The 16,297-nt window shown below is 39.4% G+C and overlaps 2 protein-coding genes across 2 annotated transcripts in view; one reads left to right on the top strand and one right to left on the bottom strand.

Moving 5' to 3' along the window:
* The window catches only part of FBXL7 (F-box and leucine rich repeat protein 7), a 434,790-nt gene that overhangs the window by 400,238 nt on the left and 18,255 nt on the right, over positions 1-16,297 (bottom strand). The gene's annotated exons all lie outside the window — the stretch shown is intronic.
* LOC129036811 (CCA tRNA nucleotidyltransferase 1, mitochondrial-like) overlaps positions 1-16,297 on the top strand; it is a 48,213-nt gene extending 31,916 nt beyond the window's left edge. The window contains exon 1 of the mRNA XM_063664675.1: positions 1-16,297. This exon is cut by the window's left edge and continues 31,916 nt beyond it. The gene's annotated coding sequence lies outside the window, so the exon portion shown is untranslated.

The raw sequence follows: 16,297 nt of genomic DNA, 5'->3' as shown, positions 1-16,297 counted from the left end.
ATTTACCTAAAGGAGTTGAAAAATCAAGTCCACACAAAAATCTGCACACAGATTTTATAACTGCTTTATTCATAATTGCCAGTACTTGGAAGCAACCAAGATTTCCTTCAGTAGACGAATTAATAAATAAATTGTGGTACTTCCAGATATTGGAATTTTATTCAAATCTAAAAAGAAATGAGCTATCAAATCGTGAAAAGACATGAAGAAACCTTAAATGCATACTATTAAGTGAAAGAAGCCAATCTGAAAAGGCTACATACTATATGATTTCAACTACCTGACACTCTGAAAAAGGCAAAACAATGGAGAGGGCAGAAAGACTGGTGGTTGCCAAGGAGTTAGGGAGAGAATAGGCAGAGCACAGAGGATTTTTAGGGCAGGGAAACTATTCTGTAGGATACTCTAATTGTGGATTCATGTCTCCATACATTTGTCAAGACCCATAGAATGCATATCGCCAAGAGTGAACCCTAATGTAAACTATGGACTTTGGGTGATAATGATGTGTAAATGTAGGTTTACTGATTGTAACAAACATACCACTCTGGTGGGGGGGTGTTGACAGTGTAGGACGCTGTGCCCGTATGGGGACTAGAATGTACAGAAACTCTGTACCTTCTGCTCAATTTTGCTGTTAACCTAAAACTGCTCTAAAATGTAAAGTCTACTTAAATCATAAATAGATTTAAGTAATAAACAGACTTAATAATAAAGAAACAAAAAAGGGGGGAAAAGGTGCTGTTCCTACTTTAAGTAACTAGGAATGTTTTGTTCAATACTCCCCAAAGCATCCTTCTTTGCCTCATTATCTGTAGTGTACAAGAAAGTGAACCTACTGGCATAGAAAGTAGCCAGATTTAGGAAAAAACCCTAATCCTCCCTATATTCCTTATCCTTCCAAGATTATCTACATCAAGCATTAATCATATTTTGGCCTTTGATTCTGCCAAGCCACACTATGAAACTCTTGACCCCAAATTCTTCCCATCTTATACAATATTGGCACAGGGAGGAAAAGCAGAGCTCACAGGAACTGGGATCCCTCATTGTTTAGGCGATTTTTCTGGCTTTCTCTGTTATTCTGATGTGATTTTTGTTCCCCTTATTTTCCTTCAGGATAGCAGGCATTGATTCAATCAGTTCTTTTTTTTATAAAGTATCCTGACTCTCTTTGAGAATCTGATGAAAATTATGGCTCCTTTACCCATTTCTGTATCTAATTTCAAGTCTCTGTGTGCTCTCTGAAACTCATTCATAAATCCCCTCAGCTCCCCACCAAGTAAACAACGCTTAATATCACTCATAACCACATGCCATGCCCTCTTTATCCTACCACAAAAATGTTTTGTCATTTCTATGGAGCCCAAATAAGAAAACAATTTGCCCCCACGAGTCAATCAGTTTTTCATCATTTTTACCAAATATTTATGGAACAGCCACAGTACGCAGAGCATTAAGAGAAGAGTGTGGTTTGATTAGACACAAGTGTGATTCATCAAGAAATGCTCTCTTCGGCCAATGTCATGTAATCTAGTGATTTCCAACAAGATGATGCTCCCAAGCCTCTCTGGCCCAGATTTCTCCCCAAGCTTCAGACTTGAATGTCCACTGGATATCCCCATTCGGGTCTCCCACAGTCACCCCAAACTCAACAAGTCTGCAACACATTAGCCTGCCCCAAATCTTGATCCTCTCCCTGCATTTCCTCTCTCAGTAGCTGGCAACTCCACTCACCATTCAACCACATCAAAAATGTGGAAGGCATCTTTGACTCTTCCCCATCTTCATCCTGATCATCTTGATATCCCGTTTGTCAGCAAAGCTCTGCCAGTGTGAAGCCCCAGTGGTTCTTGAATACATCCACCACTACAGCCACTGCTTGGGCTGCACACGATTCATGGTGCTGATGTGAAATCAGTGTTCTTTAACTAGGATTTTCCTCCTTAAAGTCATGGAAGCCAAAGTTCTCTGCTCTCTGGCTAGGAATCTAGAAGGTACAGCCAAAGATCAGAGCAGATGCTGAGGGATGATGCTAGAAACAGAGTCCATAAGGCAGGATGCCGGTCACTGACATTTTATTTCTGGCCACCAGGCAGCTTTGGTCCCAGTTGGTCAGTAACGTTTTTGAAGGGATGATTTCTATCTAGCCTTAATTAAATTGTTTCACCTTTCAACTTGGCCAAGGAAATAATCTGATGAATGCAGACAATAATTTGTCCATCAGAATACAATCTCATGGAATCATCTTAGAAATGTGGTTTTTATCCAAGTGCTTGATTCAGAATAACAGATGCGGTTGAAAGAGCTTTCAGTCACAGCTTCTTCCTCTTAACAACCAATTATTTCAGGTCCAGGTTATTTGGGAAGTATTAATTTTCACTTCAAAATAGTTTTTAAAGGGTGTAGGGCAATATTATTAAAAATTAAAATGGGAACGCTATTACAGACTAAGAATATTCAGGGAATCAAGGCTCTCCATTTCTAGTGTATATGAGAAATAGCCACTGCAAAAAGATGTAAATGACTACATATTTAATGACAGACATTCAGTAAAAATATATTCAGGCACACATGGTTTCATTTCATTAACAACAAGAGATAACTTTTATCCAGCACTCACAATGTGTACCAAGCATGGTGTTAACATTTTATACATAACATGTGACACCATCACAGAAGCCTATGATATTCTCACTAAAATTACCTCCATTTTATAGCTGAAGATACTATGGTTTAGAGATGTTAGTAATTCATCAATGATCACACACTCTTAACCCTGAACTAGCAAAGGGTTTCTTTAAGCATAAACCTACACTGCAGAGGAACGGCAAGAAGAGGAAGCATATAAATTAAATTGGATATAGTTCATGTCCTAGAAAAGGCAGGGGAGGGAGAGAAAAATGGCAGTGTACAAGGATGGATTTAGTGCCAGTTACACAGTAGGCTTCATTAAACTATGACTAAGCTGAATGTGTAATTAAAGGAAATTAGGTTAAATGGGGTAAAACCCTGAGTGAAACTTTTACAAAACTGAAATTTAAATTACATTATAAGAAACCACTCAGAGTAACAGGATTTACTGACAGCTGACCAGTTGTGTCTTCAACATGCCCTCTTATGGCCAGAATCAGCCTGCTACCATGCCAGTTGGCCAGGCCATATAGCCAGACCAAACAACCAGCCATTCCTGAAACACTCAGCTTGCTGTCTCTCGGGGGTTCTATTAGCAAACTTTGACAGTAAATTTTAGAGTTGTCTTTCATGTAAATATAAAGTCTCTATATCATCCTTCATTACACATAATAAGCTTTTTTATTATAAGTCCTTTATTTTAATGAGAATTTTTGAAAAATTATAAAAAGCATGATGAAGAAAATATAAATCACCTATCTCACTACTCAGAGGTAGCTCTTTTTTGTGGGTTTGTATGTTTGTTTTTACAAATAGATCTGGTTTATTCATTTTAATCTCTCTATTGTCTTCCATGGTATTACTATAGTATAGTATAGTATAGTATAGTATAGTATAGTATAGTATAGTATAGTATAGTATAGTATTGTATAGTATAGTATTGTATAGTATAGTATAGTATTGTATAGTATTGTATAGTATAGTAAACTATACAATACTATACTATACTGAATTTATCAATTCTTTCTTTTTTGAAGAAGCTTGTTTGAAGCTTTGCTAGTAGTGAACGTTTGAATCAGGGATAGCTCTTGATAGCATTTTCATGCACTTGCTTTTGATTCTTTTCTAATGTGTATATGCTTTATAGATCTACAGCATATCTGTGCCTAACACCTTAAGCTATCCTGTCTCACTGTGATCAGGTAAATTTATTCTAAGAATGTGATTTATGGTCAATGCCAGTGTTTTCTTTGGGGGACTGCAATCTAAGTAGCTAAGGTCAGTTCTGTGGGTGCTACATGCCTGCATGACAGACCTGCAAAAAAATGCAGGGTCATGGGGCTTCCCCAGCTAGCCCCAAAGCATGGGTTGTTTTCCCGGTTGCCAATACTTTGTACATGTTGTCACACATCATTGTTTAGGGAATTAAAAACATTTTTCCCATGCAAGTCCACTGGAAGAGGTCACCCAAAAGCTTGTACCTCATTTCTCCTGAATTTTGTCCCATACACCTTTTCCCTTTGCTGATTTTAGTCTGTGTCTTTTCACTACAATAAATGATAACCATAACAGCTTTTCTGAGTCCTATGAGTCCTTCTAGTGAATCACCAAACATTAGGGTGTTCTTAGGGACCCCTAACATATCTACTTATCTGGGAATCTGTAAGCTTTAGTTGACCAAAACTCCAACATAATCTAATTATGCACCATACTAAGAACAAGATCTAGGATCCCTTAATGAACAAATAAGGCTCATTCATTAATTCACTAGACAAATATGTACTAAGCCTCATTATGTACCAGCCACTAATAATAAATGATGTCTTATTCTATCTTTGTATTCCAAGAAGGACATTAACAATATGGAGTTTGTATAGAGAAGGGTAACCAGGATGGTTGATAGTTTTTTAAACCACCTGCATTAGTCAGAATATAAAGGCAAACCTCACGAAAAATGACTCAAACTAACAAGTTAATTTTTCTCACTTAATGTTAAGTATGGAGGTAAGGAATTGTTGACATTAGTTCAACTACTCAGTGTTACCACAGGGAACAAAGTTGTTTCTATCATTCTACTGTATCTTCTCCAGCATGCTAGATTTCATCATAAAGGGTATTATCTAAGAGATACAAAACGCCTGCACAGTTCCAAACACTGCAATGTCAGCTAAGTTTTCCCAGAACTCCCACAGATATCAATATACATTTCCTTGGTTACAGCTGCCGTGAAGCCACCCCTAGTTATGGGGAAACTATTTTACTTGGCAAACTACCACCCCAATTTGGGTTTCTTCTAGCAAGATGGCAGGGGATATGGATGTTGTAGGCAACAAGAGTATATACAACACCATCTGTGGAAGCGATACTTCAATATACTAGTGCAAGTTAAGAAAAAGAGGAAACTGAGCATTAAGAAGGAAGGCAATAAAAACATAAAAGAAAAATAATATTCTTGCAACTATGCCTTTAAAAAACTGTAAGAAGTTAGGTTACAACACTTAGCTTTCATTATTCACAATAGCCAGATATGGAATCAACCCAGGTATCTATCATTGGATGGATGAGTAAAGAAAATGTGGCATATACACAATGGAATACTCTTCAGCCTTTCAAAAGAATGCAATCCTGTCATTTGTGACAACACAAATAAACTTGGAGAATATTATGTTAAGGGCAATAAGCCAGGCACATAAAGGCAAATATTGCATGATCTCACTTACATGTGGAATCTAGAAAATTTGAACTCACAGAAGTAGAGAGTAGAATGGCGGCTACCAGGGGCTAGGGGTAGAAGGATGGGGGAGATGCTGGTCAGAGCACACAAAATTTCAGTTAAGAAAGGAGGAATACATTTCAGAGGTCTAGTGTACAACATGGTGACCACAGTTAATAATAATGTATTGTATACTTAAAAATTGCTAAGACAGTAGATTTTATGTTCTTATAACAGAAAAATAAGTATTTGAGGTCATGCACGTTAATTAGCTTGATTTAGCCATTCCACAACTTACACATATTTCAAAACATGCTGTATGCAACAAATATATACAATTTTGTCAATTAAAGGCTAAATAAATAAATAATTTTAAAAAAACAGCCTTCAGACTTCAATATTTCCAGTTAGGAATGTGATATGGTTTGGCTGTGTCTCCACCCAAATCTCATCTTGAATTGTAGCTCTCATAATTACCACGTGATGTGGGAGGGACTCAGTGGGAGGTAATTGAATAATGGGAGCAGTTTCCCCCATACTGTTCTTGTGGTAGTGAATAAGTCTAATAAGATCTGATGGTTTTATAAGCGGTTTACATTTTCATTTCAAAACGAAAAGAGAATCTGATGGTTTTATAAGGGGTTTACCTTTTCATTTCAAAATGAAAAGAGAATCTGATGGTTTTATAAGGGGTTTACCTTTTCATTTCAAAATGAAAAGAGAATTCTCATTCTCTTTTGAAAAGAGAATGAGAATTCTCTTCTGCCTGCCACCATGTAAGTCATGCCTTTTACCTTCTGCCATGATTGTGAGGCCACCTCAGCCACATGGAACTCTGTGAGTCCATTAAACCTATTTTTCTTTATAAGTTACCCAGTCTCCAGTATGTCTTTATCAGCGGCATGAAAATGGACCAATACAGAATGTGAGAACCAAGATGTGAGGAAAGGTAAGAAGTCAAGTCATAAATGTCCTACTAGATTCCACCAAACTAGGCCGTAAGATATTCTGGGGAAAATAAAAGCTAGAGGGACTTATATCCTATGTAAATGAGCTGAAGAGAAACTCCTGGGTCCATACGAGAAGTTTCCCTGTAGATAATCTTAGTAGATTAGGGAGGGTCCCCAATACTCTTCCTATCCAATGTCTGCCATGCATTCTGGGGCTTCAAAGCCAGGAAGAGGATACATGAACAAAGAAGAGGAAAGGGAAACATTTACTCGAAGAAGGAACCAAGTAGAAACTTGAAATGCATATTCAAATAATTAGGACTTGTAATATATGAAAATTATAAACATGTTAGATATTGTTTCTGATGGTCAACTGGTGAAATGTCAAGAGAACAGCTTTTCTCTCAGTGAAGAATACTTGAAGAATTAAAAAACATTCCACCCTTAAAAGAGGTCTGTTCTGATATAGGAAGCATCTTGAAACAGGAGAAATATGAGAGTCCAGATATTGGGTATGTTCAGTTAAGGCAGTATTACGGAAGACCCTCCTTCTTGGATAAGAGGTTGTACAGATGACCTACAGTTCCCTGAGACTTTACGATCCTATGACACTCCTTTTTAATATGTCCTAAAACCAATTCTATGAGTAAAGCTTATGAACCATATAATTGGAAGGAAATGGATTAAGATGTTGACAGTGATTATTACTGGGTAGTTAGATTACAGGGATTATAGTTTTATACTTTTGGCTCACCTATGTCCTCTAAATGTTTTACAGTAAATATTTTAGAACACTTTATAGAAAACTCTTTAAAGTAAAAGGAGAAATTGTCTCCATATACTTCACCAGTTGGCTATAGATGAGCCACAAGTCTTTAAAAACACATTAGTTTTAAGCTCTGATGAACTGAATTTAAAAATAATCATGGCATAATAATATTGAAAAGGTAATTTCCTGTATATGCTAACTCCTGGAGACAAATATTTTACCATTTGTCAAGCTAATAATAAGAAAAAAATCACCATCACAGACACTTCATTTTCTACCTCAGTTGACTCTTTCAGCTGTTTTAAATTAAATTTAGGGATTGTGATACTCAACTATAATAATTAAATGTAGGGCAGTGAAAAGACCTAATAGTCTTATTATACCTGACATTACTGATGAATGCTTACTTAGCAAGAATCTCACTTCACGTTTAGTTACTTTAAGCTCAAGTTAGCTTAAAAGCAAAACAAAACAAAAGCTGAAAATGGAGAGAAACAAAACAATGTACGTTTTCTATTCTAGGTGTACTGGTCTAAAAGGACAAGTCACCATGGGTGAAGGTCCATAAACCAACTGAACTACTACAATGTGAACAGTTAGCAAGACTTAGGCCAACTCCACCCAACCTTGAAAGAATGGAAATTCATTTTGAAATAAACCCACGAATGACACAGAGAGCCCGGCATTGTAAGCACTCCAGGAAGTTTACAACAGTTTCAAGGACTTTCTAGGAAGGCCAAAATCCATCCTTGGCATAGATGATCCTCACAGGCACCAGGAAGCAACAAGTTGTGCTCAGAACAGTCTAAAATGAGGTATAAACTTTTAGACCCCTTAATTCTCTCAGTCCAGGTTTAATGATTATGAGGCTTCCCCTTCCAGAGGATGATGTGCTCATACTCTCTTCATTTAGCTGGAGTTTCCTTTTACGCAGGCACTTTCCTCTTCTATTTGTGGACTTTTTTTTCAGCAGGCTTCCCTCTAGCGGAACAGCAAGCACTTGCCATGTTCCTTTGAGTACCCGCAGTCTGTTTTGAATAAGGGCTCTAATTGTTTTGAGATTCTGACATGAGATACTCATTGTTTTACACTGATTAAATGGCTTCTTGATCATTGCTCCCAGGACTGGATGCTAACCAAAGCTTTAAGGGCAACCAAAAGATGCCTTTGGAATTCTTGTTCCCCACAAACAGGCACTCTTCTTTTCTTCCCAGACAAGGTGTATGTGAATGAGCTACCCTGACACAGAATCCTCAGGAGGGCTTCTGTTGAGAAGCAAGTGAGGTAATCTGTGTGGACTCTTCTCATATCCTCCATGCCCAGGATCACTGTGCCAGCCCACCAATCCTGCCAGCCATTCCCTACAATTGGAACTTACCCCCACCCAGCCTCCTGCATCACACATTGCGTCCCCCTGGCAGGAAATGTTCCTCATCCTCTCTGCCAAGCCAAAGCCCCTCTGACCTCACACATTAACTCAAAACCCAGGCTCCCCTCACTGAAGTCCCTCTTTCACCCCACCCTACCATTGCAGATGACATCATTCATTCCCCCGTGTCTTTCATCACTCCCACATCATTTTCAACAAGGACACATAACAGTATTTTACTTTCTGGTGGGTGACTTCATGCCCAGAACTGGTCCCCATCTCTGTGTATGAGTGTGTGTCCTCTGCAAAACCAAGAGCTCTTTAACAGCAGGAGGCATATGTAGTGCTTGTATAATACTTCAAATCATCTTGTGCAATACTTTGCAGGGAAGAGGCTGCTCATTTTCAGAGGTAAGTCAGAGAGATGCCATAGGCTGGAATCTTTAACGTGGGATCCATATTGACAAAGCTCAAATTGTTCAAAAGTCTCTTATCATCACATTTTGCGGACTCCTCTTAAATATAAGAATATCGCCTTCTCTCATGCAATAGAGTCCTTGGCTACAGATGCACGCCTGTGTGTATATGTATGTATGGATATGTATGTGTATTCATACCAACCCCCTCCCCCCCACACACACACACAGCAATGCAGACGTGCGGAGGAAAAAGCCCTATCCTGGAAAGCAAGATAAGCTGGCTAAGGTACAACTCAACCACTTAACCTGTGTACCCGTGCATAGGTGATTGCACTTCTCCAGCTTCAATGTTCTCATTTGCAAAACAGAAAAACATGACCAAGACATCCTAGAGAAGGTAGAGTCCAGGACTAAGGTATCACAATAAAATGAAACCATTGTTAGGAATTTTTTAAATGGAAAAGTTTAGATTCGTATTCATTAATAAATACATGAAAAAGAAAAAGATTTTAAGACAGATGCCTTCCCAGTATTGTCCAAGAGAAATAGTTCCACGACTTTTTGACATAAAGATGTACCAAAATGAATAAAAATAAAGAATTGTTAACACTTGTAAAACTTAGGAGGTGCCAGGAACTTTCCATTCACTTTAGGAATGTTTAATCCATTTATAAATCTCACCATTGCCCTATGAGCTAGGCACTCTTCTCATTTTAAAGATGGGGAAACTGAGGCACAGGGAAGTTACTGCTCTGGCTCAAGGTCACATCGCTCATAAGTGACAAAGCCAGGATTCTGACTCTGCAATGATAAACACATGTGATAGAGAGAGGCTTATGTGGACGCCCTGGGAACTTTGAACCTAGTGGGGTGGATGATGAATGGGAACAGGTGCAGCCATCAGCATGGATCCACCAATCATCTCAGCCGAGCATCTTCTCTTTCCACCAGCCAGAGGCCACTCCTTGTTCCTTCAGCATGAGACAGGACATTATGTTTCAATATACAAGAGCTACAGAAAGACTAATGTAGGCAAGTTGTGGGTTACTCACATTATAATTTAATCTCCCATGATAAATGGATAAAATGGAGTCTAACACACCATCTAAGAAGAGATAAAATTCAATGTGTCAGTAACAATAAGAAAAAGAGGGAACTTACTGACCCACAGCAATTAATGTAATAGCATGATTTATTGTTCCAAGCTATCACCAATGAATAAAAAACTAACTCTGTAGAGTGTATCCCAACACTTTGCAATCCTACTAAGTTTGTGCTAAGAGAGGTCAGGGTCAGCAGCAGGAAGTAGCTGAGAAATTACACACACAGATATGCAATGACAGTTACCATTTTGATTCAAAAGAGAAAAAGGAAATGTAAAATAGAATTCCACTTATTTGAAATGAATGTCTTAGGTTTCTTTGGAAGAGGTCTGTTTATTATAGAAATGAGCCCTTCAGCCCGCCCAAGAAGTAAGTGTCATTTACTCACACAAACGGACGATAAAATCCATTCCTTTAAAGTATACCTGGCTGCTTTCGTCAAGTTTTGTTCTTTGAGTAGGGAGATTGTCAATGTCATCAATCCTAAAGTCTATCTAACACTAGAAAGCATTCAGGGGAGTCACAGCCCTGTGGTATCTAAACTGACCCACTATACGCACAGGCTTCTTAGTGGACAGATGGGAAAAAAAAGTGCATAAAATTTTCTACTGTCATTTAGTGGCATTTTATGTCCTTATTTGGTTAGATGACAACATAATAAAAGCTAGGTACTATCTAAATTAAACCCTTATATCATCTCCCCTAACACCCAAATTAACTATGGCAAATGAACTGTCATCTTAAACATCACATCTCTATATGCAACATTAGCTCATACTGTAAAACTTCTGGTTCTTCCGCAGAATCCATTCTCCCGTCTTCCACAAGGCTAGTTTAAGCTGCACACACGCTGCCAGCAGAAGGCCGCATTTCCCAGACTCAACTGCAGCTGGGTGTGGACACGCAACTCCGTCTGGGGCAAGAGGATGTGAATGGAAATGATGTCTATGTCTGGGTCACTGTCAACCTATAAGCAAGCCACCAGCACTGGAGTTCTTTTGTTCTCCCTGTAAACTGGGATATATATGTGCAGAAGGTGCCACGGAAGGTAATGGGCCAAGAAGACAGAAGCGGCCTTCACCCTGGATGACTTACAGAGAGGAGCCCCATGTGAAATCCAGACTGCTCACCGCTCACCTCCAACCTACTATGTGAATTTTTTTTTTTTTTTTGAGACAGAGTCTCACTCTGTCGCCCAGGCTGGAGTGCAGTGGTGCGATCACGGCTCACTGCAAGTTCCACCTCCCGGGTTCACGCCATTCTCCTGCCTCAGCTTCCGGAGTAGCTGGGACTACAGGCATCTGCCACCACACACAGCTAATTTTTCTGTATTTTTAATAGAGACGGGGTTTCACCGTGTTAGCCAGGATGGTCTCGATCTCCTGACCTCGTGATCCACCCGCCTTGGCCTCCCAAAGTGCTGGGATTACAGGCGTGAGCCACTGCGCCCAGCCTACTATGTGAATTTTTAAAAATCCTTTCATTTACTGTATTTCTATGGTCTCTCGTTAAAGCAGCTGTTTTACTCTAACTAATAAACTCAGTGAAATCTGGCATTAGTTAATGCCATTTACCCTAACTTAAATCCTCTGTAACAGTGTGGTCCAATAGGACTTTCTCAATGATGGAAATGTTCTATCTGTGCCACCCATCAGGTGGTCACATGTGGTAGTAGAGCCCTTGAAATGTAGCCAGTGTCCTGGAGAATGCAAAGTTAAATTTCATTTACACATAACTAATTTAAATTTAAAAGCCACATGTAGCTAGTTGCTAGTTGCCACCGTATGGGACATTGTAGTGTCTGAAACATTTAAAATTATGAATGTCAAACACCTATGAAGACCCACTATTGTCACTGAAACATCCATATCTCATCCCTTAGAGTTTTTGCTAGAATGTTGTAAGAGTTATACAGAATTTTCTCAAAGTAGAAAGAGACTTTGGGCTGAGACTAAAGTATGAAGTGTTTAGAGTTGCACTGGCATTTTAAAGCTGACAGTAGCTTATATTTCAACAAGAACACCTGGGGTTCTTTCACACGATCATCATAAAACTATACTCAGCAGATTGCTTTTGTTGAAGAGCTCAATGCAACACAGGCAGCAGCGATCAGGCTAACTAATAAGTTACTATTTTTATTCCATTACACAGAGACCTGGGGCAGTAAAACCTAAGTCAGGGATATCTGGAATATTTTCTGAACAGTTTGGGGGCTCCTTTTGTAAAACTTCACATTAGAGAGGTCGAGTATGCATTTGCATTTTAAAACACTACAAAATTCCAAGAAACCTCTTGTGTTAGAAGGGAGACAAATGTCATTTGGAGCATCAATCTGAAACATGTAACTGAAGCTCTGAATACAATTATGAGAAACAAATAAACCAAACTGGGCACACTGCCCAGAAACACCCGTCAAATACATACAGATTTTGGAGACAGACAGAAGATGGTGGGGCAGGGGTTGTGGGGGACAAAAGGGGACTAAACAGGGAGGATAAGGAAAAGGGAGAAGGGGGAAACTACGGTGACGGCAAGGGAGGGGCAGGAGAGACCCACTAGAGCTGGAAGAATAATAAAATAGTAATGAAGGAGCCAATCAAACTGAGAAGTCATGCCCAAAGTTTTAAATGTATTCACAAAAGCCCTCATTTAGGCATTCCCATGGGAGACTTACATAGACACGTATAAAATTTACATGGCACTTGCCCCAGATGAGTGTATTCATAATCTTAACAAATGGACACCCCAGCCTCCATTTTTGGATGAAATATAACAGCAATGAAAACGGTATTTTCTAATTACTATTAAAAGCTTCAGATGAATCTGCATCTTTGCTCAGTACAAAGAAATGTATAGTTGTTTAAGGATTTAATTTATCCAACATAAAGCAAGAACAAATCGAGGAAAATAAATGCAGGTCCATCATCCCCCTTAGGCTGTAAGTACACGCAGGAGAAGAGGCACATTCTTTCAAGGGAATTTGGGAGTTTCTTTATCCTTCTTTTTCCAACAAGAGCATTGCACTTACTCATCTTCACATCTTGGATCTAAACACTTCAGCGTCTCGATAGTTTTAAGTTAAATGATATAATCCAAAGAGGAGTAGGCTCTGTGTTCTCAAAATAGACAGCTAAAGTTTGTTTCCCAAAGTGAAAGCATCTAAATCTATATAACCACTGCCCAAATACACAATGCAGAGTAATGGACAAGGGCTAGACTAGACAATGCAGCTTCCAGTTCCAACTCTGACGTAAGTTAAATCATGACAATACCAGTCACACCCTATTTAATCAACACCAAGCTCCACCATCTCTCACTACTCATTTAATACCTTCATTTTACAATCAATAATCTTACAATCACTATGAGAATTCTGCTATAATGTGTGAAACCTTCCAGTCATGTTTCTAAGATCAAGAAAGCAACAGCATCAAAGCATCTTAGATTTGCTGAATTGCAGATCATAGTAAACCAATAAGCAGTGTTTGCTATGTGCCAGGCATTATAACTTTGTATTTACTAATTCATTTCACCCCCGACAACTCTTGGAGGGAAGAACTGCTTTTGACTCCCTTTTCCAGATGCAAAAATTGAGGCACAGACAGGTTAAGAAACTTGCACAAGATCAGGCAACTAGCAGTCAGTCCAGCTAGTTTGAATCCTGGGAAGTCTGGCATCCAAGTCTGCTCTCAGCAGCTACACTCTCTGTTGTAACTCATATGGGATTTTGCAAAACTCTTTCATGCCTTCGGTACCTGGGCTTCTTGTTAGTCCCCAAAACAAGAGTACTGAACTAGGTCATTTATAGATGGCTGTCCTGCTTTAAAACTTAGGTTTCTCTGATACAAATGAAAGCATGCCACAACCCCTGGAAGACAGGACCAGATTATTAAAGAAAGAAATGACACTTTAATTTTAATTGTATTTTTTAAATTCCTTGCAGAAGGATTTTGTATTTCTTTCAATTTACAGAAAAAACATAACTGGAAAAAACTGAGGCATTTTTGTTCTTTGCTAAATAAATGTAATTTTAAATAAAGCAAATATCGGAAATATTTCCCATTAGGAAACTTGATCACTACTTATGTATCACCTTTTAATTCAGCTATCTTTTTCAATTTTGGAAGTGTTGGATTTAGTGAACTAACTAAAACTACAGGATATAAACGTGCCAGAATCTGGCATATAGCATGTAATTTGATCTTGTGCCTACTGAAATAGTGCACACATACATATAAACCATACACACACATACCCACAATATAAATATAATTCTATTTCCCATTGAATTGAGGACTCTCAGAACAATGAAATTCCCCCCCACCAACTTTAGAACTATTAAAAAGTTCATTATGGTATGAAACTGTTAGAAGCGTGTGAACCAGAGTAACTCCATCTTGAATAGGAGCTGGGTAAAATAAGGCTGAGACCTACTGGGCTGCATTCCCAGACGGTTAAGGCATTCTAAGTCACAGGATGAGACAGGAGGTCGGCACAAGATACAGGTCACAAAGACCTTACTGATAAAACAGGTTGCAGTAAAGAAGCCAGCCAAAACCCACCAAAACCAAGATGGCCACAAGAGTGACCTCTGGTTGTCCTCACTGCTACACTCCCCGCACCAGGACAGTTTACAAATGCCATGGCAACATCAGGAAGTTACCCCATACGGACGAAAAACGGGAGGCATGAATAATCCACCACTTGTTTAGCATATCATCAAGAAATAACCATAAAAATAGGCAACCAGGAGTCCTCAGGGCTGCCCTGTCTAGGGAGTACCATTCTTTTACTCATCTACTTTCTTAATAAACTTGCTTTCACTTTAATGTATGGACTCGCCCTGAATTCTTTCTTGTGAGAGATCCAAGAACCTTCTCTTAGGGTCTAGATCTGGACTCCTTTCCTGTAACAAAATGGGATAGGAAACTACTAACCAGAGTGCTACCTCCATTACTACCAGGTCTGTCTTCAAATCACACCAATACACTATTTCTCCTCCTCCTAGGAATGTCCAAATTTGCCATAACATAAGGGCAGCTCAAACTCTTTCTCAGATCTTTCATGCAATTAGTTACCCACAAAGGAAAACTTCACAAAAAATAAGTCACATTCTAACTTCCTTCCGTCAAATGGTGATCTGAAGGGATTCTCCAAAGGAGGAAGAAATAGAGCATAACTTTGCTCTCCTGTGACAACTTCTTTGAGCTATAGACAGGAAGTTCCTGTCTCAAAAATTAATTTCAACAAGAATTTTTTTTTTTTTTTCAGTTTTCTAAGTCTCTGGCAGAATATATTCATAAGCCAACTCACTAGTTTCCTGGACCACATCAGGAGAATTTAAAAATAGTGCAAAGTAAGAATTTGAGGTTGATACCAACTTCACTACTTTACAAAGGAGACTTTGGTGAGACAGCCAGTCTTGGAAGTAGCAGGGCCCAGATTCTTTTTTTTTTTTTTTTTTTTGAGATGGAGTCTTGCTCTGTCGCCCAGGCTGGAGTGCAGTGGCACGATCTCGGCTCACTGCAGCCTCCGCCTCCCGGGTTCCAGCGATTCTCCGGCCTCAGCCTCTCAAGTAGCTGGGATTACAGGCACACGCCACCACGCCCAGCTAATTTTTGCATTTTTAGTAGAGACAGGGTTTCACCATGTTGGCCAAGCAGGTCTTGAACTCCTGACCTCAGGTGATCTGCCCACCTCAGCCTCCCAAAGTGCCAGGATTACAGGCATGAGCCACCACGCTCCACCACAGGGCCCAGACTCTAACTCATGCTGGCTGGCTCTGAAGTTGCTTAAACAGCAACTCCCACTGTATGCTCTTCTGGCTTCCTCACCGGACTGCAAGTTCCTAGCGACAAGTAAACATTTCATTCGTCATTGTTTCTCGTGGGCGGGCCAAACAAGCGCTGACACATAGAAGGAGATTAACAAATATGTGCAAGCCAAAGGAATTAAGAAAGGAATGAACAATTTAGATGAACAAATGCCCAAGTGTATCGGTCCCTGAAAAATCCTCTTGGATCCTGGGTGGGATGTCTCAAGGAGAGACTAAGGGCCTGATTCACTCTCCCGGCCTCAACAACCAAATTCAGGGAAACTCAGGTCAAACAGAAAGTTAAGGTTCAGGAGCCAATGTCGCACCCAATTGCCCAAGCCAAAGTCCTCTACAGGAGGATGGAGACCTCTAGAATCTTCCATCTTCTCAATCCCTTCACCAATTAGTCACCAAGTCCTGTAGCTTCTACCTTCATTTCTCCCATGAAAGCCTCACCCTCCTCTTCAGGCATTATATCCCAGCCACAATTCAAACGTTCTCCTGCTCTCCGTAAGCTGCCTTTCC

This window comes from Pongo pygmaeus, chromosome 4 (assembly GCF_028885625.2).
Source record: "Pongo pygmaeus isolate AG05252 chromosome 4, NHGRI_mPonPyg2-v2.0_pri, whole genome shotgun sequence".
In the NCBI taxonomy this organism is placed as follows: Eukaryota; Metazoa; Chordata; class Mammalia; order Primates; family Hominidae; genus Pongo; species Pongo pygmaeus.
Note: the sequence above shows the minus strand (reverse complement) of the source record. Positions and strands in the feature narration are given on the sequence as shown.